At 41.4% G+C, this 23,891-nt stretch overlaps 1 protein-coding gene across 1 annotated transcript in view; it reads left to right on the forward strand.

Annotated features, from left to right (window-relative positions):
• Window positions 1–23,891, forward strand: part of LOC311597265 (zinc finger protein 431-like) — a gene marked incomplete at its 3' end in the record, with an annotated part of 69,929 nt that overhangs the window by 41,807 nt on the left and 4,231 nt on the right. The gene's annotated exons all lie outside the window — the stretch shown is intronic.

A 23,891-nucleotide genomic window follows, 5' to 3' on the forward strand; every position in this document is an offset into this window, starting at 1 on the left:
TGGATAATCTGGGACATGCATCAATGAATTGTGTGAATAAATTCACAAAACCTTACCTCCTCATTTATCCTGTATGGAAAAACTCACAGTTGATCTAGGAGATAAGTCTCTCTCTGTCTCTCTGTCTCTCTGTCTCTCTCTGTCCCTTCCTTCTCTCTCTCTCTGTCTCTCTCTTTCTCTCTCTCTCTCTCTCTCTCTCTCTCTCTCTCTGTGTGTGTTTAAGCATATATTATAGGGAAACCAAATATTGAAAATTGTAGAACCAATAGTTTTGTGGCTTTTGTGGTATCTTCTCTAGCCTTACTCAGCCCACAACTGGACCCAGAAAATAATATTCACTGATATGGCACAATAATGAAGTAAGCCTATTAGGTCACTTCCTGTGTTTTGAAAGAAACTTCCATTGCAATGATGCCAGATTATTTGGTTCCTATTGAGCATTGTTCGGTAAACTGAGTATATTAGCAAAGTGTTAAGTCAAACAAGTTCCTAAAATGGAAAGAGTTATGCACTTTCAGTAACGCTAGTACCAGCTTCCCCATCTACAGTAATCCAATGAATGGAACCATGTACTATACTGGGTTTGGGTTTTTGTTGTTGTTGTTTTTTGGGTTTTTTTGGGGGGGTTGTTTTGTTTTTTGAGACAGGGTTTCTCTGTGTAGCCTTGACTGTCCTGGACTCGCTTTGTAGACCAGGTGGTCCTCGCACTCACAGCGATCCACTTGCCTCTGCTCCTGAGTGTTGGGATTAAAGGCATGCGCCAGCACACCTGACCAACACTGGGTATTTATCAAGACCACGTTGGGGAATGACAGTGACATCACTTTCTGCGTACCATTCCCAGTCCTTGACAGAAACGTGCTGTGTCCTCTGTTTGCTTTGATGGTAAAGGAACAGGACAGCTTTCTTCAGTTTTGATAGGGTTCTGAGGACAACACTTCCTCTCTTCTTGCACAAAAAAATCTTTGTCGATATGAATAAATGTGTAAAATTAACTTAAACTGGGACAAGATCTTCAGAGTATAGTACATTTGAACAGTAAAACTATCTCCCTGTCTCTCTGACAGGAATCATATTGAATCACTTGTTAGTAATTACTATCCTTTCCTTAGTTAGTAGTTTAGTCAATAAGATTTTTTTTAGCAAAAATAAAAAAATGCACCTCCATATTATTTTTTGAATACCTGAATTCTTTTTCTTTCTTTCTTTCTTTCTTTCTTTCTTTCTTTCTTTCTTTCTTCCTTCCTTCCTTCCTTTCTTTCTTTTTTAAGATTTGTTTATTTATTATTATTATACAGTGCTCTGCTTGTGTGTCCATCTGAGGGGGCATCAGATCACATTGTAGATGGTTGTGATCCACCATGTGGTTTCTGGGAATCAAACTCAGGACCTCAGGAAGAACAGTCAGTGCTCTTAACCTCTGAGCCATCTCTCCAGGCCTGAATTATTTTTCTTTAAGGAATGAATTGAATATAATTACGAAGAAAGAAGAAAATCAACTACAAGCTGACTATCACACTTGTTCATTTACTACACTACTTGGGTCTTAAGGCACTCTCTGTTTCATAGCTTGCATTCTGTAAGTGTGCAATGGAGAATCTGTTATTGAAACATAAGAATGAATAAATCTATGGTCATGTTGAAATGTAAGAAACAATAGCATTCATGTTCACATAATAATGTGAAGAGAGAAGCAGTGAACAGAATTAAGTCAAGAACTGCAAGCATGGGCATTTTCAATATTTTAAAGCAGTTCCACATTCTCTGTGTGTGTGTGTGTGTTACATTTGCTTTACACTGGTTCCCTTTCAAAAAGCATGTTTATTGTGTGGTATGGAGAATCACTACTAGACAGAAAGTAAGGATGAGTATTCAAGCTCTTACCAAGTCTTCCTTCAAAAAGTTATATCCATTAAAGTTGTAGGTTATTAAGAAGCAACTTTTAAGATGGGAGAAAGATCACTGCAGCCATATTCTGGGTGACCAGAGAACAGATTTCATGCTGGACAAAATCCTGTGATTTTTTTTTTCTCATGGAGTCCTAGCAAGGGAACCAAATTTCAATTCACTTTTGTTGTTTACCAAGTTATTGAAATTATGCTAGCCACTATTTTTGTGATCAAAATGTTTTCAAAATTGAGATCCCATTAGGAGTTAACATAAAATTTGTGATTGAGTGGCAGAGGAGATGGTTTAGGAGCTGAGGATGTTTGATGCTCTTCCAGTGAACTTAAATTCCATTGTCCACACTCTTGTCCCAGAGCTCACCATTTCCTATAACTTAAGCTCCAAGAAATGTGTTACTCTCTTCTCCTTTCCTAGGGGAACTGCACCCATTGGACATACACACACACAGAGGCACACAGATGTGCACATAAATATGAATAATGAAAAATGAATGTGTCCCTAGGTGCTTTATATACATTGCCCATCTCCTTTTTTTCTCCCAAAATTTCTCCATTTGTTTTATTGGGATGGTCATGATACCACATGAATTAATATGAGATGTACAGAAAATTCACCATTTCATGCAAATAAATTCCAGCTCTGCTTCAGATAAACTAAAGGATATTTAAGACAGTTTAGGAGGCATTGTAATTTTTAATATTTTTGATAATGCATTCCTGTTTGGTTGGTTGGGTTTTTGTTTATTTGTTTGTTTGTTTGTTTTGCTTTTTGTTTTTTGGTTTTTTTTTTTTTTTTTTTTGTCTTTTGAGGCAGGGTTTCTCTGTGTAGACTTGGCTGTCCTGGACTCGCTCTGTAGACCAGGCTGGCCTCAAACTCACAGCGATCCGCCTGCCTCTGCCTCCCGAGTGCTGGGATTAAAGGAGTGCGCCACCATGCCCAGCTTGGTTTTGCTTTTTTGAGGCAGGGTTTCTCTGTGTAGCCTTGGCTTTCCTGGACTCACTTTGTAGACCAGGCTGGCCTTGAACTCACAGAGAACCGCCTGCCTCTGCCTCCCGAGTGCTGGAATTAAAGGCATGTGCCACCTCGCCCGGCATTCCTGTTTATTTTCAAATTGACTCTATTTAATTGAATGTTGAATAAATGAATTTACTATACTTTTTACATTTTACATTTATTTCCTTATGCATCTTTTTTTCAGTGTCCATGAACATGGGACATACCATATGTGCATGCATATACACAAGATATTGACAGTGTGGAGGCCAGAAATGATGAGTGGGAGATTGTCCTATTCTTTTAGTAAATTCTAGGGATCAAAGACATCTCATCAGGCTGGCAGCAAGTTTCTTTACTCACTGAGTTGTCTCATTGCCTGAACTTAATTATTTGATATGTTAATAGTAGTCTATAGATCAAAGATTTAGAAGCAAACTACCATCTGTTGAGAAAAATTCAGCTTTTTCAGAAATATATGCCTAGAAAATGTAAGTAATGATGTGATGGAGAAGATTTCAGATGCATGGAGCCTAGAACCTTCAACACTTATTAAGGCTCATAGAAATCAAAGCATTTTTAAAAAGTAGATTAAGACTGGGCATGGTGGCGCATGCCTTTAATCCCAGCATTTGAGAGGCAGAGGCAGGTGGATCGCTGTGAGTTTGAGGCCAGCCTGGTATACAAAGTGAGTCCACGTCAGCCAAGGCTAACACAGAGACCCTGTTTTGAAAAACCAAAAAAAAAAAAAAAGTAGAGTAATCCTGGCACTGTGGCATATGCCTGTATTTCCAGCACTCTTGACAGCAGAGACAGGTGAATCTCAGTGAGTTAGAGGCCAGCCTGCTCTACAAAGTCAATCCAGGATAGCCTAGGATAGAGAGAGAGCTCTGTCTAAAAAAAGATGAAAAAAAAAAGTAGACTAGGATTACAACTTAAATTGGAATAGTTATAAATATTTATAAGATATTATAAAAGTGCCAATAAAAATGATTAAATGGCCAGTTAAAATGCTAAGACTATCCAATGCTTAAATGTAACTTAAAACTACTAAAAATTAAATACATATTTACTGCATTTAACCATAGGCAGTTAAATCAACCAGAATGTCCAAGATCAAAGAAACAACTGGCAACCGATGTTGAAGAGAATGTGGGACAAGGGAGGCCGTATTCACTGTTGGCAGGGTTGTATCTCCATGCAGATACATTAAAAATCAATTCAGAGACTACTCAGAGAGCTAATTACAAATTTACCACATGGTCCTGCTATACTATTTCTTAGAATGTCTCTAAAATTTCCACAGTCTCCTCCTTAGGTACTTGCTCAAGATTGCTCATTGCTGACATAGTTTAATATGTAGGATAGGGGCTGGAGAGATGGCTCAGCGATTGAGAGCCCTGACTGCTCTTCCAAAGGTCCTGAGTTCAATTCCTAGCAATCACACGGTGGCTCACAACCATCTATAGTGAGATCTGGTGCCCTCTTCTGGCCTGCAGGTGTATGGGCAGGCACTGTATACTTAATAAAGAAGTAAACTTTAAAAAAAATTATGTAGGCTATGGAAACAGTTTAAGCGTATTTCCAGTGATGAAAACAGAACAAAACTGTGATACATACACATGGTGGAACACTACTCAACTCTACGAAAATTGAAATTGTAAGGTTTGCAAATAAGTAGACAGACGTAAAAAATTATTACTCATGGTCATTAAAAAAACAAAACAAACAAACAAAAAAAACCAAACCACTCCATATTCTCTGACATCTGTGATTCATAGCTCCAAATAATCTGATGTGAGTAGATAACTTAGGATAACTGTAGAAATGAGGAAAGTAAAAATCTACCATTGGGAGTTGGGGTAGAATTGCTAAAGAGAAAAATAACACTAATAAAGTTGAAAAGCCACAAGGATTGTGATTCCTTATTTCACAACTTCTCTTTAAGACATGCAAGTGTGTATGTGTGTATGTGTGTGTGTATGTATGTGTGTATATACACAAACATATACATAGTTTTAAAAAAAAGAGTTATGGTGCATGGGCTGCCAATGCTTCCCACAGAGGCAACAGACTACTGTGTAATAAGACCAGATGAGCATCAATGAACATCTTTATGGAGATGGCTTCATATGTGGTAAACAAGCCACTGGGCAAAATGTCCTTGTTTTGGCTACAGACAGAATTGTTCCTAACAATGGACAAGCTTAGATGCAGGCAGAGTTGATGGCCAAAGTCTGCCAAGACAAGGTGAGCAAGTTTCCAATAGTTCCTGCCTCACAAGTATGTTTGCCAGATATACTGGCACTGAAGGTTGAAGAAAACACTGCACCATTATAGAGAGTTTTGGTGATTATTCAGGTAGCAAACTGTCTCTGTACTCTGTTCTTCCCCCCTCCCCCACCCCCCATTTTGGAAGCTGCTAACCAGCACTTCTTGTTTACTAAGGCAATTAATTTTATTCCTTCTGAAGCCTCTGATGTGGTTGAAGAACAGATAGTTTAGTTTTACAATGAAACTTAGTTATTTAGGGGTTAAGATGTTTTTAGGTCTGCATAGATGTTTTAAGTTGATAGAGATGAGATATGATAGATATTGATTTAAACTCAGAATTTTAGACTCACCAAGATAAGAAATATGTTTTCTTCAAGGTTGCCAAATACAAATAGCCAAAACACTATGAATGTAACATTAATATAATCCCTGACTGTTTCATGGTTCTTCTTGCTGTATGTAGTTTATTTTATATATGTGTAATAATATAAATGTATACATAAAAGAATAAAAAAATATGTATAAATATCTCCATCAGTACTACAAAGGAAAAAGCTTGTTTTTGTTTTGTTTTGTTTTGTTTTGCTGTTTCACACGTGGATAGTGCAAGAGACTTGAAAATCCATTTAGATTTCTGCTGTTACCCTTGGTTGTATCCCAGAGGCTGATGGTAAGATCCTATTGCTGAAGCCAACATGCTCCTCAAAAATAGGACTCAGAGAATTCAAGTTGGATCTGTCCTGTGAGCCTCCTGCATGAGGCTCTGCATGGTTTTATGCAGAGCCTCCTGCATGAGGCTCTGCATGGTTTTATGCAGGCTTGTAATGTAGGGAAGCGACCAGTAGGGTTCCACAGCTGTACCTATAAACTACAGCAGTAACTAGCAAGGCAAGATAGTACTAAGGGTTCAATTGTAGCATGCATACCTTGGCTGTAACCAACACCTGTCTAACTGAACATGAGGCCCAATCAGTAAAATGAAAAATGTGTCTGGTACTAGAACCCTCGCTAAGTACTCCAGATCATTGAGTTCATAGATCTTCGAGAAAAAACTACTACACTCACTTTAATAAACCACTGTTAAGGTTATTATTATTATTATTACTATTACTACTATTATTATTATTGAACTGTGTTTATTTCTCAGTTTCTTTCTTTACCTGCCTATCACACAAATAATTGAGACTCTATTATATTATATAAGAAATAAGGTTCTCTGCACAAGAACTGAGCAGTTATTAATCTATTTTTTTATTTTTTTAAATTAATTTATTCTTGTTACATCTCAATGGTTATCCCATCCCTTGTATCCTCCCATTCTTCCCTCCCTCCCATTTCCCCCTTATTCCCCTTCCCTATGACTGTTCCTGAGGGGGATTACCTCTCCCTGTATATGCTCATAGGGTATCAAGTCTCTTCTCAGTATTAATCTATTTTTAACCCTCTAAGTTAATTTGGTTTCCTCCCAAAGTACATTCTAGAGATACTTGCACTTTGTAGCTTTTCCACTTCGATACCGCTCTATGGATGTCTACTGCACTTTTCCCATGGCTGAATCCCCTACTTCTTCCTCTAACTCCTCCTCCCCTGGCTAGCAGGAAATCCAGGCCTATTCTCTCTCCTGATCAGTGATTGGCTGTAAGATGCTTTATTTGCATACCTGCAGACAATTGGGGAGCAGTGTTTACATAACATTGAGTCTGGAGATTCTCAGAACAAAGATTGCAACCAGAAATGGGGGTTACGGAAATCAGTATTTGTATTACACAACAACCTCACACCACCTACAAACCACCATAATTTTTTTTTTTTTTTTTTTTTGTGTGTGTGTGTGGTCTGCGAGACAGGATATCTTTGTGTAGCCTTTGCTGTTCTGGACTTGCTTCATAGACCAGGCTGGCCTTGAACTCACAGTGATCCACCTGCTTCTGCCTCCTCACCCAAGTGCTGGGATTACAGGCATGCACCACTGTGCCCCCATAATTCTTAACTGCATCCTGATTTATATGCTTCTATAAACATAATTGTAGCCCCTGCACTCATTATAGACGCTCATTTAAATGTGACAATTGGTCAAAATAGAGTAACAACTTATTGTGCAATAACCAGGTCCAACCCATATATCTACCATATAATTTCTGTACCTAAGTCTCAGGCAACATAAGGAAAGGGGGCTACAAACACTGGAGGAGACAGAGGACCAAGAAGCATACTGAGTGATTGTGTCTCCTAGAACTAGCAAAGAGGAGTCATCTTTGATTCTTCCAAACTATAGATGCCTAAACCAGACAATATCAATACAGAGTCTAAAACGGAAGGGAAGGGGATCACAGAGTCCCCTATGAGAAAAAGAATGAAAGGCAACTAAAAAAGGCTGAGAGAGGAAGCATTAGACTCTTCTAGGGAGGAGCCCCAAAGTTGGTTATCCAATTCAAGTGGCCATCTCTGACCTTCATATACATAAAATCAACAGTAAACAGGCTCAGCAGGCTGTGCATATATAATCATGGACTTAGGTAATAAAAAGAAATATAAAATTATGAATTTGGGAGAGAGGGGGAATGGGGTAAATGAAAAGAATGAATGGAGGAAAGGAAAAATGGCTTAATATTGTAATATATATAATTATAGACATATCATGTTATAATTATATCTGGTATATAATTATAAAAAGTTTAATTATATGCCATGGAAGTGAAATATGGAATCAAGAACTAGGAATATTATGACAGTATTTTAAGCAGAGCTTGATGAAAGTAGATTTCAAAGCAATTTTCGCTGATATAATGTGGAAAGATGAATGTAGGTATAGAAAGCAATCTGTAATACTGTTTAAAAAGTATTAAAAACTTAGCGCACAAACTAGCTATTTAACAGAATGTATAAACTGAGTAAAATGACCATGATTCCCTGTGAGTCCTGACCAGGAGATGGGGTGCTTCTGGAGGAGATAGGGTTGAACTGGGCCCTCAGAAGCAGCGCTTTGGAGGTGGGAGTTTCTGAGAATCAAGGGGTCCATCTGGTTTCTTTGAGTTCCTTAAAAGCAGAGCCAGTATCAAGGATTTCTGATGGTTAGTTTGGCCGAGAGCCGGGAGTTTTCAATGCTGCCGCCACAGCTGCTGTTCTAGGAACTTATTAATTTCATTCATAGCAAAGGTGTCCAGACGAATGCACAGTCCCTGCCAGGGGAGCATGTTGCAACACTTAATCCTCAGTCGATTCCTTTAGGTTCCATGGGTATCTGATGCCAATTACAGGGAGGAAAACTCCTTTGGCCACTTACCAAGGTCTCAGACAGTCAGATACGTTGATGCTGGAAGCAGGTTATGAGAGCTGGGGGGTGCTTAGCACTGGGCACTCCAGGCCTTACCTGGATTCACATCAGACATGTGCTGACATTGCCTAGGCCAGCTTATGCCTTCCAGGATCAGTGGGACTACAGTAGGCCCTCAGGCAAATGGCTAGTCGCAGTGGATGAGAACCGAGACATGGCTTCTGGGCCCCAGCTTGAGGACATCTGCTCCTCTTTTTCAGGCCTCCACTGGTTTGCTAGCCTCCTTTCCTCTTTCTCAAGCCTCCACTTTGGATTTAGCGTGGCTTCTCTAGGCTGGCCCTGTGCCATTCGTCTATGGTTCCCGAGGGACACCATCCCCACCTCACTTCACTCAGCAGGAACAGCAAATGAGCAAAGTGGGGAAACTGACCCTTCATACACAGATGATGACCTATGAGAGTAATGAAATGCATAAAACCCTATAAAATCATATCAATAATGATTCCAACAGCATTTGGAATAGTCATTCTGCCTACTTCTCTGTTGACTGTTTTGACGCCAGTTTGTCAACCCAGCTTTTCTGAAGTCACAGGAGTCTGTACCTTCAGGGTGTCTTCATGCCCAACCTCATTTTCCAGAGTGCATCTGAGAGGCTGATGGGTGGATCTTAGGCTTCGTGTGGGTCTTCTATTGAGGGGAGCAGGGCCTCCTTCTGGCATGGACTCTCTTGCTAGCTCGTTGATTACTTCACCCTGGCAGGACTGTCTTACCATGTCACAGGGGAAGAGGGTGTCCTGATGCGACATGATGAAGTGGGATGTGTGAGTAGGGGTGCTCCTCTTATATATGAGGAACGAGAAGCAGTGAGGGGGAATGGGAGGGGGTGTGGGACTGGGAGATGAGGAGGGATGGGGCTACCCCCAGGATGCAAAGTGAAAGAATGATACAGGGTGATGCTCAGACCGAGGATGTGCATGGTGTTGTGGTGCACTGCTGCCTGCCATAGGGAGGACATTGACCCTGGAGAAGCCTATGCTCTGGCCATAGGGCAAGGGACCTTGGGATTATGACTTGGAGAATCAGGAATTCTCCCTGGCAACTGTTTGTATAGTGAATGTGTAGGTGACACGTAACTCAAGCTGCTCTGCTAATTATGGTAGACCTAGTATACCAGTCCATTGGCCCCAGCTGTGATGACTGACCACCTGGGACTCAGGGGGCATGGAGGATGATGGACAGATACAGGCACCAGTTGCTTAGATTTTCCTATGAAGTGATATGCCCAAGGCCAAGAAAGCCAAAACAAATCTCAACCACGTTTCCAACCTATTTACACTGTAAGCAAGAAAGTGGTTTAAGGAAGTTTGGGAAAGTGGGGAAGGCCTTCTTTTGGACCATTGAGGTAGTGCACCAGACCTTCAGCTGATTCAGAGTGGGAGGGGGGAGGGACAGAGGAGAAGGGGGAAGCTCTAGAAAGATCTAGATTGTGTCATGAACTTCTTATAACTAGGCCAGAATTCCCTGGCCAGGTTCCAAATTTCCATGCAAGTACCTGAAGGAATTCTTACCAGCAATGGGAAGTGTAAAAAAGTACAGTAGAATGACTGACTTAGACCACTTTGTGGGTAGAAAGAAAAGTTGGATTTGGGAAAAGAAACTGTTGGATATCTCTGCATGGCAGAGAACTGTAACTGGTTGTAAAACCCATGTCAGTTTTAGGTTGACAGATTCGAGGGAGAAGAAGGGTGCCATTCAGGATAGTGTGTGAGTTAGCATGGGGTATTTGATCTGTTGCAGGCCGTTTGGTCTTATCAGGCACTAGATACATGTTGTGGTACATAAAGAATGGAGTGAATTCTCTAGTAAAAGAAGAAATCCACTCCAGAGATTTCTGAAGAATGCCGGGCTGGGTTTCTATTTCTGTTTATCTAGCAGCAGTCCTGCTGTTTCCCTGTAGGAGGCTCTCCAGCAGTATCCAGTAGGACTTTCTTGGCAGCACTGTCATTTATGGGTTCCCTTTGAGCCTTACAAAGAGCAGATGTCAGGACTCGAAGGAAGAAGGAAGTCCAAAAAATGATGGCATTTAGGATTGCTCAGCAATTTCTTTAATTTCTTTAGCTACTTGAGTAAAGTTCACCATTTCTATCCAATTATAATAAGAGAGTTTAAGCCATAATGCAGCGTATCTCACAAAAAAGTACATTTAAAAAAGACTTTTTGGGAGTTGGGGAAAACTCTTAATATGTTTGACAGGGTTTAATATGTTGACTTAGGATTGGCATACTTTATTGTTTGTTTGTTTTTTTTTCAGTTCAAGGATAATTCATATATCAGAATCAAGACTGCTGTCAAATGCTTACCTGCAGGCATCAGTGGTTGGTTTTGTGTTAGCTGACAGCAGGACACACATAATATTGCATAGATAAACAGTGCCTAAGCGGTGAGGAAGATTCAGTTTCACACTTGTTATCGACAGTGTATTATAGATGCTTGCACAGCCACACCATCTTTTGGAATAGAGATTATGCTCTTTACTTTATTGTCTTTTGAGCTTTGGACATATTTTCTCTCCCCCATGTTTTACCTACAGTTGGTTTTAATGTGCTATTTTATTCATTTAAGCTTTTAGTGGCATAATATATATAAAAATGTTTGAACTGAATTAAGAGACAACAAATTCATGAACAATTGGTAGGACCATATGGAAGTATTTGGAGAGAACAAAAAGAGGGAAGTGTGAGTATAGTATAATCTCAAAACTAAATTCTTCAAAAAATGCAAATATTTGAATTCATTTTATATTGAGACATGAACACATCACACCACAGACCTCCAGCTTAGCATAGGCTTTGCATGGGAAGCATGGCTTCTGCCTTCAGACCAGAATTGGAGGACTAGTTTATTGTGTGTACTACAGAGGAAAATAGGGCTGGCAGTCAGCTTCTAGAGTCACCATTATGAAAAAGGGCCTGATTTTTGTCAGGGTGAATGAATTTATAGTTTCCCAGCATGCATTAATTCATGTTATGTGAATGAAGACAGACCAGATTGGTGAGTGTACACTTTGAGAAGGTAAGCGTAAGCCAACTGCTGTTGAATTTATAATTAAGAAACTGTCCTATAATATATGTGTAATTCTGGTGGATGTAACTAAGTCTGCTCAAGATTTGAGACGCGGTCCATTGGCTGGAGCTGTGTGTCAGTCTACAGAGCTCAGCAGCTCACATTGCATATAGAGGTAAGTCAAACAGTATCTTAACAATGTCGTTATCTCTACCAGGGAATCGCTTGTTATTTTTCAAAATCAGTATAGCTGACTGATCTTTTACTTTTTTCTTTCTTTTTAAAAAAAGATTTATTTATTTATTATAGCGTTCTGCCTGCATGTTAGCTTGCACGCCAGTAGAGGGCACCAGATCTCAGTATAGATGGTTGTGAGCCACCATGTGGTTGCTGGGAATTAAACTGAGGACCTTTGGAACAGTAGACAGTGCTCTTAACCACTGAGCCATTTCTCCAGCCCTTTTCTTTCTTTCTTTCTTTCTTTCTTTCTTTCTTTCTTTCTTTCTTTCTTTCTTTCTTTCTTTCTTTCTTTCTTTTTTGTTATTTGATACAAGGTTTTTGTGTAGCAGCTGCAGCTGCCTTGGAACTTACTGTTTAGTCCAGGCTGGTCAGGAACTCACAGAGATCCACCTGACTCTGCCTCCCTGAGTGCTGTAATTAAAGACCTGACCTTCTCTTTTTCAAAGTCAGTATGACTATGCATTTTATCAATTATCTTTTAAAAAGTCAATATTTGGTTTTGTTCTTTAAATTTGATTTTCTTGAATGCATCACAAGTCTAATTTCTTTCTTTTCTTTTCTTTCTTTCTTTCTTTCTTTCTTTCTTTTTTTTTTTTTTTTTTTTTTGGTTTTTCGAGACAAAGTTTCTCTGTGTAGGCTTGGCTGTCCTAGACTCACTTGTAGATCAGGCTGGCCTCAAACTCACAAAGATCCACTTGCCTCTGCCTCCCAAGTGCTGGGATTAAAGACATGCACCACCATGCCCGGTACAACTCTAATTTCTTATGTGTTTTTATTTCCCAATGTTTCCAGGTCATTAAGAATTTCTCTTTTTTTCCTCAAGTGCTATTATTTTTATTTCTATACAGAGCAATGTCTCCTATATCCTGAGTTGCCTCATGCTAAGTACCAGTAATTGGTAATTGTTTTTTTGTTTTTGTTTTTTGTTTTGTTTGTTTTGTTTTTCAAGATTTATTTATTTATTATGTATACAGTGCTCTGCCTGTATGTACGCTTCCACACAAGAAGAGAGCATTATATCACATTATAAATGGTTATGAGCCACCATGTGGTTGCTAGGAATTGAACTCAGGACCTCTGGAAGAGCAGCTAGTGCTCTTAAGTGCTGAGCCATCTCTTCAGCCCTTGGTAATTGTTTTAAACACCCAACCTGCCTCTGCTGCCCAGTGTTGGGAAGACAGTCCTGTAACTTCTTCCAGGTTGGGCCTTGACAGGTCACTGAGAAAGAAAAGTAGTCTAGTGAGTGAGTGTTTTCCAACCTCTCTGGCTTCTATTGAGGACTTAGTGGGTTCGCTGACCAGTATTGAAACATTTGTAGTCACAGCATAGAAAGGGATGGGCAACAAAGAAAGAGACGGCTTTCTTGCTTTGCCAGTAGTTGACATTAGCATTATGTAGTGAAGTAATCTATTTTAGACCATCAGTACATTTCCTGAATAGCCATTTTTCTGGTGTATAGACCAGGCAATCAATAATCTGGACAAAGAACTAAACTTATCATGAAATAAAGATACTGTAGTTACACTAGTTCAATTAACTACAACCCAAACAGTTGGGGTAATATGAGGGATTATCTTTTGTGTGTGTGTGTGAAGATTTATTTATTTACTATATATACAGTATTCTGCCTGCATGTGTGCCTGCCTGCCTGAAGAGGGCACCAGATCTCATTATAGATGGCTGTGAGCCACCTTGTGGTTGCTGGGAATTGAACTCATAACCTCTGGAAGAGCAGACAGTGCTCTTAACCTCTGAGCCATCTCTCCAGCCCCATGAGGGATTATCTTAATTATATCTTTAGAAGTTAGAAAACCCTTCTTTAGTCTGGAGCTTTTGAGGTGATAAGATCCTTTTTTATTCTAAGCCACATTTCTGATGGCAGCCTAGATATATAAAGGACACTGAAGATGAGGGCTCTATCTCTTTTTCTGCTTTCTCTATTTGTGGCAAGCAAAAATTTTTTTTTCTGGCATTAGAGCCCCCTTCTTTGGAATTCTGGTATATGTTGAAGACCAGCTGAGACATCCAGCCACATGGTCTGAACAGCTACTGGATTCTTCAGCTTTCCATTGGTAGACAGGCAGTGTTGCACTAGTTGGCCAACAGCCTATGACCCACTCTTATAAATCTACTTTCTACATACATAGAGATTCATTCTAGCTGTTCTGTTCAGCTAGAAAGCCTTTGCTAAGATAGCAGCATTTGTTTGTTTTTCTTTTTATCTTCTCACCGAGGAAGATGTGCTGGCTAACAGTAGTGCTCCAGAGTGTTTGTCGTCTATTTCCTGCTCTCCCCCCCCCCCCCGCCCCCCTTTTGTCTCCTATCAGGTGGAAATCAGCTGCAGTTCACCTGCCCCCAGCGTGAAGTCACAGAACAAAAGTCTCAATTTGGGCCAGGCGGTGGTGTCGCACGCCTTTAATCCCAGCACTTGGGAGGCAGAGGCAGGCGGATCGCTGTGAGTTCAAAGCCAGCCTGGTCTACAAAGTGAGTCTAGGACAGCCAAGGCTAAACAGAGAGACCCTGTCTCGAAAAACAAAACAAAAACAAAACAAAACAAAACAAAACAAAAAAATCTCATTCTGTTTCCTAAAATCTCTCTTTAATTGTTGATATTTTTGGTACCCTTCCACCTGTGGGACAGATTATACAATCCATTTCAAATTGAATAATGGGCTGGGCAAGCTATCCAGGTAGACCAGGAGGAAAAGGGGGATGTTTCTACTGGGTACTGGAAAACAGAAGAGTAGGCTAGTGGAGGACAGGCACAAGTGCTCCTGAAATAATAAATCTTTGCAGACCTGGAAAAAGTCTGTCCTTGCAATGGAAGCCTGGACCAAGAACCACACTATGCCTTGTGCTTTCAGCACACGCTAAACCTAAGGAAGGTGCTTATGTCACTCAAGACTCATTGGCCAATCAGGACCTTTTGGCCAACCCTCCAGTCGGAAGAGGAGGAGGGTTCTTCCGAGCACCGTGCTGCAGCTTCAGCGCCATAGCTGAGCAAGCATGATTATTTCCTGTGATGTGATCTGAGCAGAGCTTCTGGCTGTTCTGAGGGGAGATCAGGCGAGTCCCAAAGTCGCGACATGGTGAGTGTGTGGCGCCGCCATCCCAGTGGATCAGGTTGCTGAACAGCGCAAGCCAGTATGGTTTGTCCTTCCTGGGGACGGGTGGGCGCCAGCAGCCAGATGCAGCCACCAGTGAGGTCCCTTGTCCTAGCCACTCCATGAATGCTGCAGTGGCATCAACTACGCTGTGGGGGTTTCATTTACACAAAGCATTTGCAGTAGGGGTGTGAGCTTGCAGGATGCCAAACTCGGAGAGGCCTAGCTAGTTTCTTTAGTATCTTCTACAAGTTCATTCGGAGTTAATTTTGTAGAGGTTTTAAATGACATCTCCTGTGTTGAGTGGCACTTCCATATAAAGTTGTGATGCAAAGGAGTAGGTGTAAAGGATTTACCAGTGCATAGGAGATAGGAAGTCACACCAAGTACAACTTAGATACGGGATATTCTAAAACACCCCACACATATGCAGCACGCTACCCAGGCCTGTTAGAGATTAGGTGCTAGGATATACCTCTTTGCCTGCCAGGGTTGTCTAGAAATTTCTCTCCAACCCATAACCAAGGAGACCCCACCATGATGCATACCAGCCACCAGGCCCATCTCCATGTCAAAGAGCGATCTAACAAGCTGCTGGATGGGGCATTTACATGATCTCAGCCAGCATTTGTGGCTGGTGTGTGGCATAAACTTGAAGTTTCCTTCTTGAGAAAAGCATAGTTCTGCCACATGAGCAAGCTATCTGGTGGCAACCATTTGAAAAGGAAAAACAAAACAACAACAACAACAAAAACACTGCTGTGTTGAGAGCTGGCCTGATCAAGCAAGCTTTCCCTGAGGTCCTAACGTATTGAGAATGACCTAGCTCCTTCTGAAACCCAGGAGCATGCTTGGCAGAGCCACTAATAACCTGAGCCCAATGCCTTAGGAGCTTCCTCCAAAGATTCAGAGGCATTCAGAATAAAACCAGGAATAAGCTTGGGGTAGCTGTAGGGCCAGGGCCTTTGAGCAGGGCTTGCTTCAGATTGTGAGACTCCGTCTATTCCCACCACAGAGAGCTATGGTTGTCAGTTTCAAGGCCACCGTGGTCTCGGTAAGTAAGGTTCTTGATCGCCTGAGTTTCCTTTGGGCAGCACTGTTTTGCTGGACTCCTCCTGAGTTTGCCCCACTGTATGATAGCGTCTGCTGACTTCATAGCTGCCTCCCACTTCCATCCGGGAAGTAGTATACAAGATGCTGTTCTCCTTAAGAACGTCACTTAGTATAAGATGTAGCCTGCGTCAGACCTCCCCACCCCAGGTTCTGTATTTTCTATCTTCTAATTTTCTTATCATTTGCGTCCTCTTGGACCTTCCACTTAGGACCCTGTCACTGAAGTACGGTGTGCCCTAAAACCTGTTTGTGCAACCTGGGGCCTGAATCTCAAAGAGACTCAAGGATGACAGCATATATGGAAAGCAAAATCCATTCCAGGCGGCTTCTCTTTTAACATTAAGCAGAGCTGGTTGCATGGTGCTATGAGAGAGAATTCTCTTTCTCAGCATTTTAGTTGTGTGTGGTGTGATTTCTTCCTGGGAAGGCATATTCTAGAACAGCTATAGCTTTAGCCTTTTAGAGAATTATTTCTGAGACAAGCTATGTTGCCTCAGGTCGCACTGTTCCCGGTTTATTGCACCCCCAGCCTTGCTTTCCTCTTGATCAAACTTCCTAAATTCTTTTTTTTTTTTTTTTTTGAGACAAGGTTTCTCTATGTAGCCTTGGCTGTCCTGGACTCACTTTGTAGACCAGGCTGGCCTCGAACTCACAGCGATCTGCCTGCCTCTGCCTCCCGAGTGCTGGGATTAAAGGCGTGCGCCACCACGCCCGGCCCTAAACTTCCTAAATTCTTAAGTTAAAGGATGTACCACTGCAGAGTTTTAAAATGACTCGCTTAGATCATGTAATGACCTCTCCACTGCAGTAGCAGGAAACAGGGTTGCCTGTGGAGCATGGCTTCGGCCTTCAGGCCAGAACAGAAGAAAGAGTTGACTGTGACACTGCAGGTGCAACAGGGTGGACAATAGCTAGATCACAGACCAATGTGTAAGGGAGTCAGCCACTGGCATCACCATTATGAAGGGAGAACTGACTGAAGCAGGGTGAGGGATTTTCTAGTTAACCTGCAGGAAATAATTCAAGCATGTGAATGGACACAGACCAGATTAGAGGCTCTACAATTTAAGGAGGTAGGTTGAGTCAGTGAGTTTGAATTTCCAGTAAAGGGACTGTTTGTTCTTTAGTGCACTGGAGAGATGAACAATATTGTTGACATAGTTAAGGCAGATGAAAAATTTGCTACATCTCATTGGCTGTAGCTGAGGGTGTCAGGTTACAGATCTCAGGAGCTGACATGGAACATAGTGTGTTGATCATTTGTTTCTGTTTAGATCAATATATTCTGTAGCTCAGGCTTGCCCCATGCTATTTACTTGAGAATTGTTATTATCACGGAATCCTGCCTCTGCTGCCCAGTGCCTGGAAGACAGACCTGCAACTCTTTCCAGCCTGGGTCATGACTGGTCAGTGAGAAAGGAAAAAAAAAAATGCCAATCAGTGAATGCCCCCTGACTTCCCTGGCTTTGCGGAGGTGGGGGGGGGGGGAATTTACAAATAAAGAAGATCCTGTGTAAGAATTGAGTTCCTGGCCAACTTTGAAGCTGATGTAGTCACAGCACAGAGGACGAAAGTGAGAGCTTTCCTGCTTTGACAGTAGTTGGCATTAGCAGTGAGTAGTCAGGTAATCAATTTTAGGTGATCAATAAAGTCCAACCTAGCCTTTTTCTTTTTTCCTTCCTTCCTTCCTTCCTTCCTTCCTTTCTTTCTTTCTTTCTTTCTTTCTTTCTTTCTTTCTTTCTTTCTTTTTTGATTCATAGACCAGGGCACTCAAGAATCTGGAAAAGGGTCGGGGCGTGGTGGCACACACCTGTAATTCCAGCACTCAGGAGACAGAGGCAGGCGGATCTCTGTGAGTTCGAGGCCAGCCTGGTCTACAAAGTGAGTTCAGGATAGTCAAGGCTACACAGAGAGCCCTGTCTCAAAAAACCAAAACCAAAAAAAAAAAAAAAAAGAATCTGGAATTAAACTTATTCATAGAAACCAAATTATTGTAGTTACAATAGATCTCGACCAACACAGAAGATCTTGACAAACTGGTGTGGCTGTGCCTAACAGGAATGTTATTATTATTATTTTTTTCTCTCTGAAAATGCACAACCTGAGAGAAAAAGCGTAATACTTGGTGTTCTCTCATACGTATGTCTAGTCCCTGGAGAATAATGGACCATAAAGCCTTTTCCAATAATTTAAAATAATGTTTGTGATTATAATTAAATCAGTTCACCTTCTCATTCCTTCCTGCTGTTAAGTCTCAAACCCTGGGACAGATGGCTGCGGTGCCTATTGAGCAAATCAGAGCAGAGCTGGCTCCCAGCATCCCTGAGTCCTTACCCGTTCCAGGGTAATGGGTGGGTGGCATCCCCATCCTTTAGCCCAGGGTTTGGGCTGTTATTTCCCGAGTTGCCCTTCCTTATGTAATTCAACCACTTTGATTACCTGGTCCTTTTTATCTATCAGTTCCCACCCTGGGCTTTTGGTCTGGTTCCCCATCCCCCTTTCTTCCCTCTCCTCACATGGCCCAAGGCCTTGTCCACTCTGGACTCTCTGTGATGTCCCAGCTTGTGGGAATGCTCTGTCTACTTCCTTCCTCCCTTCTTTTCTTTCTTTTTTCTTTTTTTTTTTTTAAAGACAGGGTCTCTCTGTGTAGCCTTGGCTGTACTGCACTCGGTTTGTAGACCAGGTTGGCCTCGAACTCACAACGACCCACCTGCCTCTGCCTCCTGGGTGCTGGGATTAAAGGCGTGCACCACCACGCCTGGCTGCTCTTTCTGCTTTCTACTCCACCATAACTAGAAGCAGTCATGTCCTTTCTGTTTTTTTTTTTTTTTTCATCTACCTGCTATTTACCACTCCTTGCTTTCAAATTCATTGGCACATTTTTGCTTCAGTTGTTATGGTTTGAATTTGATTGCAGTTTTGTTGTAGGATTTCCCAGCTAGGAGGTAAAGATGGTCACACTGGGTGTTGACAGCGTAATGGAGAGTGCCCATGTAGGATCCTGTGTTTCCTGTAAGGTGAATGGGTGTTGGGTGCAGAAGCTGATTGGTTTCCCACACTTACTGTTTTCCCTGGAAGTGCAGTTTCATTTTCTGAGAAATTGAAACTCGGGCCTGGTCGGCCTGAGGCTGATTCTGAAGGCTGTCATGGAGTCAGGCTGGCTAATGAAAATTTATCCTCCTCATTTGTTCTCTTCCAGAACTAGGGGCAGTTGTGAAAATTGTGTCTGGGTTAACAGATAGTGGATAGATCTGTAGAAAGCCTACTGAGTCTTCTGGCAAGGGTGGCATTTGATTGGGTGAGCAGGCTGTGTGTGTCAAGTTGGGGCTGGGACACAGTGATGAGGAGGCAAGAAAGGAAAAGCCACTGGATATGGTCTGTGGGACACACAGGAGGTATGGAGAAGGGGAGAGAAAACTGCCCCTGGTAATCTGTTCCAGGCCTAAGGGTGACTGTGAGAAATGGGTGTGGGGTGACAGATAGGTGGGAACATCTTTGGCCACACTGTCTAGTCTTCTGGAAGGCATGGCCTGTGGTTGTACAGGCCCCATACCCAACATCTTAATTCTGAGCCATCAGGTTCCCAGGAATAATTAATTTACTTCTTTATTTAGATTTTTGTTGTTGTTAACCTGCTAAAGGCATTCATTCATAATAAAACCTACTACGTGGGTTGGGCATGTCACTCAGGAAGTATTATTCTTAGGGATGACCTGAGTTCAGATATCAACACCCATTCTGGAGGCTCATAACCACCTGCTACTCCGGATGCCATGAATCTCACACTCTCCTCTCTGATGTGTCACCTGTTCATACATGGAAGACATTCTCTCCCACAAATGCAAACATACACATAAAATGGGGATAAACTTGTTTTCAAACGTGCTTACGACTTATAAAGCAATTAATTCAAAACAAGCTACTTCAGCTGTATAATACAAATCATACACCATGTCTTTTAAAAAAAAACTGCTTTCTTGCATTTGGATTTCCACAGTTTTCACTTCCATACTTTTATGCCTATTTCATTCATACTTACATCCTATCATCCATTATAGGAAACAAAATGTTTTCTAAATGATTCTAACAGATGTCCTTTTCTTTATCATAAGAGAATGAGATACTTTTAGCAGTCAAAACTATTGTCTCCAATGTTGAAGCATCATTATTTTATTTTATTTTTGGGGGGGGGGAAGTTTGAGACAGGGTCTCTCTGTGTTAGCCTTGGCTGTCCTGGACTCACTTTGTAGACCAGGCTGGCCTCAAACTCACATCATAATGGTTTAAGTGAATCTCTCCAATTTTTCTGGAATAACCCTCCACTTCCAATCTATTTTCTATTATTGGCAAAGGACTGAAACAGAGAACACAAGATGAGTGCTGGCCAGTGATTTCTTTGACATTGACTTTGACTATAATCTTGTAGTTCTTGTTTAAAGGAATTATATGTTAGTCTTTCTTTGTCCTTTAATTTGTGATGCCATCTATATTGTGTGGTTTTTATTAATTATAATCTAATTATATTTTTCTCTGGAAAATGATAAACTTTTACCTATTTGTCTTCTGAAAATTTACTATATTTAGCTATGAATTCTTTTAGTTTTTGTTAGTTGGGGGGCTTGTTGAGGAGAAACTGTTTTAGCTTTCTCTTCTTGTTCCTCACCTCATTGAAATGATTGTCTCTACTCATCTCTTGGCAAAACTGTGTTTATCAATTGTCGCAATCAAATGTGTTTGGGATTTTTCTACTTACATGATTCATATGCATAACACATTGGTTTTGGGTTTTTTAAACTTTCTAATGTATTATTGACTCTATGTCTTAAATTAGCTTCAGTTTTCAACATTTCAGAACCTCCAGTCATCCAAAGGAGCCACAGTTGAGGGCATGCCCTCATCTGAATGCCTGACCACTGTGTCTGGGAGTGACTGTGTTGATTAATAATTGGTGTGAAAGGCTCTTCCACGGAGGGTGACAGTATCCCTAAACACATGGATCAGGGCTGGATGAGAGAGCTAGCTGAGCATGAGACAATGGCAAAGCAAGCGCACAAGCCAGTAAACAATGTTTGCACATCTTTTTTTTTTTTTTGTCTTAATTTTCTTGGTGCTTGAGTTTCTATCTTAAACTCCCAAAATGGTGGACTGTGACCTGGCAGGACTAAACACGTACAGCTGTCCACTCCCTGAGATGCTTTTGGCTAGAGGATTCAATCACAGAAGCAGAGCAGTAAGTTAGAACAAAAAATTGCATGCAAAAAGTGATTTTAGTTTTGGACAAAACCTGGGAATGTTCTCTTTCAGAGGAATGTGGAAAATATCAGACTTTAGATGACAGAAAGCTGTATACAGAGCTTAATCTTCTATTCTAATAGAACTTGGAAGATCAGAGTGTTGAGAGTAATACAAACAGAAGAAGTTGAGATCATAGGATGTCAGTGGAAAATGAGCTCCATGAAATACTTAGCCAGAAGTTATTTGTGTTATATTTTTGTCCAGAACCTTTTTTTTTTTTTTTTTTTGGTTTTTTCAAGACAGGGTTTCTCTGTGTAGCCTTGGCTGTCCTGGACTCACTTTGTAGGCCAGGCTGGCCTCGAACTCACAGCTATCCGCCGGCCTCTGCCTCCCGAGTGCTGGGATTAAAGGCGTGCGCCACCACACCCTGTTCAGAATCTTTTCTTTTTTTTATTCTGCCATGACTGAGAAATTAAGGGCAGAATTAAAACATAATGAGCTGATTTTTTAGATGCAATATTGAATCTGTTGAATGCTTATTAGTAGTGACTCTTTCAGGACTACAGTGAAAAAAAAAGCAACACGAGAGACAGAGAGAAATGCAAAGTCTGTGCTGTGTAGAGAAAAACAGCACTGGATAGCTTTAGATAGCAATCAGGTACTTAAAAAGAGGGAGGAATTTTCAAAGAGATTATCATCATTCAAGGGAAGGCCCTTGCTCTGGATTTGAAGCCTAAGAAAGTGCCCCAAGGGTAACACTCCCTCCTGCTAAGCCTTCAATTAATGGAAGGAGAAGGCAAAGTGATTCCTAGTCCTAGGCAGGAACGTCACAGAACACCTGCTGCAGCTGTGTTCCGAACATGGCAGGGTTCATCCCAATTTAGAAGTCATACTTGGCAGGTGCACTTACGCTGTTCTGGTTCTGGAAACAAGAATGATGCAAAACTTAAGGTGATGGATTCTTCCTCTGTGGTGTCAGTTCAGCACCATTTCAGCTGCCATCTCTGTTTGGCAGAGTCATAGCTCCAGTGAGACTATTTGTGAGTACATTACGTGAAGCTGTGAGGATGAGGTCTTAGTTGAGTTGCACTTTGAGACCACAAGATTTTGAGATTCCTAAGCTATGAGACACCTACCATGGAGAGTTGCATATAGTGAGAGGAAGTAAGCAAACCAAAAGATGTGTGAGAAGTTTTAGCGATAGGGCCATCTAAATAAACCCTTTGAAACTGAAGCCCTGTGTGTCTGAGACAGAGCTACAAGATTTGGTATTGGCCCTTCTGGGTTTCTTGCCTTACACAATCTCTATTGGAATGTGATGTGGTATTCTGTGTCATTGTGTGCTAGAAAGATAAAACTTGTTTGTTATTTTGTTTGTTTGTTTTTTCGAGACAGGGTTTCTCTGTGTAGCCTTGGCTGTCCTGGACTCACTCTGTAGAAACAGATTGGCCTCGAACTCACAGCAATCTGTCTGCCTCTGCCTCTCGAGTGCTGGGATTAAAGGTGTGCGCCACTACGTCTGCCTGTTTGTTTGTTTTTGTTGTTGTTTTCTGAGACAAGGTTTCTCTGTATAGCCTTGGTTGTCCTGGACTGACTTTGTACACCAGGCTGGCCTTGAACTCACAGAGATCCACCCACCTCTGCTTCCTGAGTGCTGGAATTAAAGGCGTGCGCCACCACGCCCGGCTGTTAGTTTGTTTTGTTTTGTTTTTTTGAGTTTATAAAATATGACAGTTAGGAGATTGCCTTGAGTGTCAGAAGAGACTTTGGGCATTTGAGCATTGTATGAGCTGTCTCAGAGTATGAGGATCATTGAAGTTAGACTAAATGCATTTTCATCATGGGTAGACCATGAGCTTATAGTGACGGGTTTCACAATGTAGTTGATTGCATCAAATATCTTCCAGATAGAATTTATGTCTTTCAGCACTTGTCTCTTCTTTGTGGCTTGCTGTATAGGACTTATGGAAGTTTTTTTTTTTTTTTTTTAGGAGGAACCTTTCTAGATTCCTTATTGGGGATGGGATTGAGTGTCTGTGGACTCAACCCATTTCCTGTTCTTTGTGTCTACTGTGTTGTGGTTGAAACCTACCATTCACCTTCCTTCTCATGCTGTCATGCCTTCCCCATTATAGATTCTGTTGCTAAATAACTTAAGATAGAATAGAGACAATTGCTATCCAGTGTTAAGCTATTTTGCTAGCGTGATGCTTTTTTGAAAGGATTTTAAAAATTAACATATAATATATTTAATAAAAAATAATATCCATTCTGGCTCTCCTCCATTGCAAGGGTAAGAGAGATAGGGAGGGGCTGGTAATGCCCACTCTTATCTGGACAAGGCCAGCCTCCAAGATTCCCCCTCTCTGCCTTGCTTTCCAGCAGGCTCTGGCCTCCAGACGGGTGATTTCAAAGTTACACGTGCTTTATGCCCTCCCTTGTGATTCCCCATCCCCACCAGATGTACAGCATTCAGGGGCCACTTGGCCAAGCCCCTTCCTTTTCCTTATGTTAGCATCCTTCATTCATATTAGAGAAGAGACCGGGCTGGAGAGATGGCTCAGCAGTTAAGAGCACTTGACTCTTCTTCCAGAGGTCCTGAGTTCAATTCCTACCAACCACATGGTGGCTCACGATCATCTATAATGTGATCTGGTGCCCTCTTCTGGTGAGCAGGTGTACATGCA

The sequence above is a fragment of the Acomys minous genome, assembly GCF_964271855.1.
Source record: "Acomys minous genome assembly, chromosome: 5".
NCBI classification, from domain to species: domain Eukaryota; kingdom Metazoa; phylum Chordata; class Mammalia; order Rodentia; family Muridae; genus Acomys; species Acomys minous.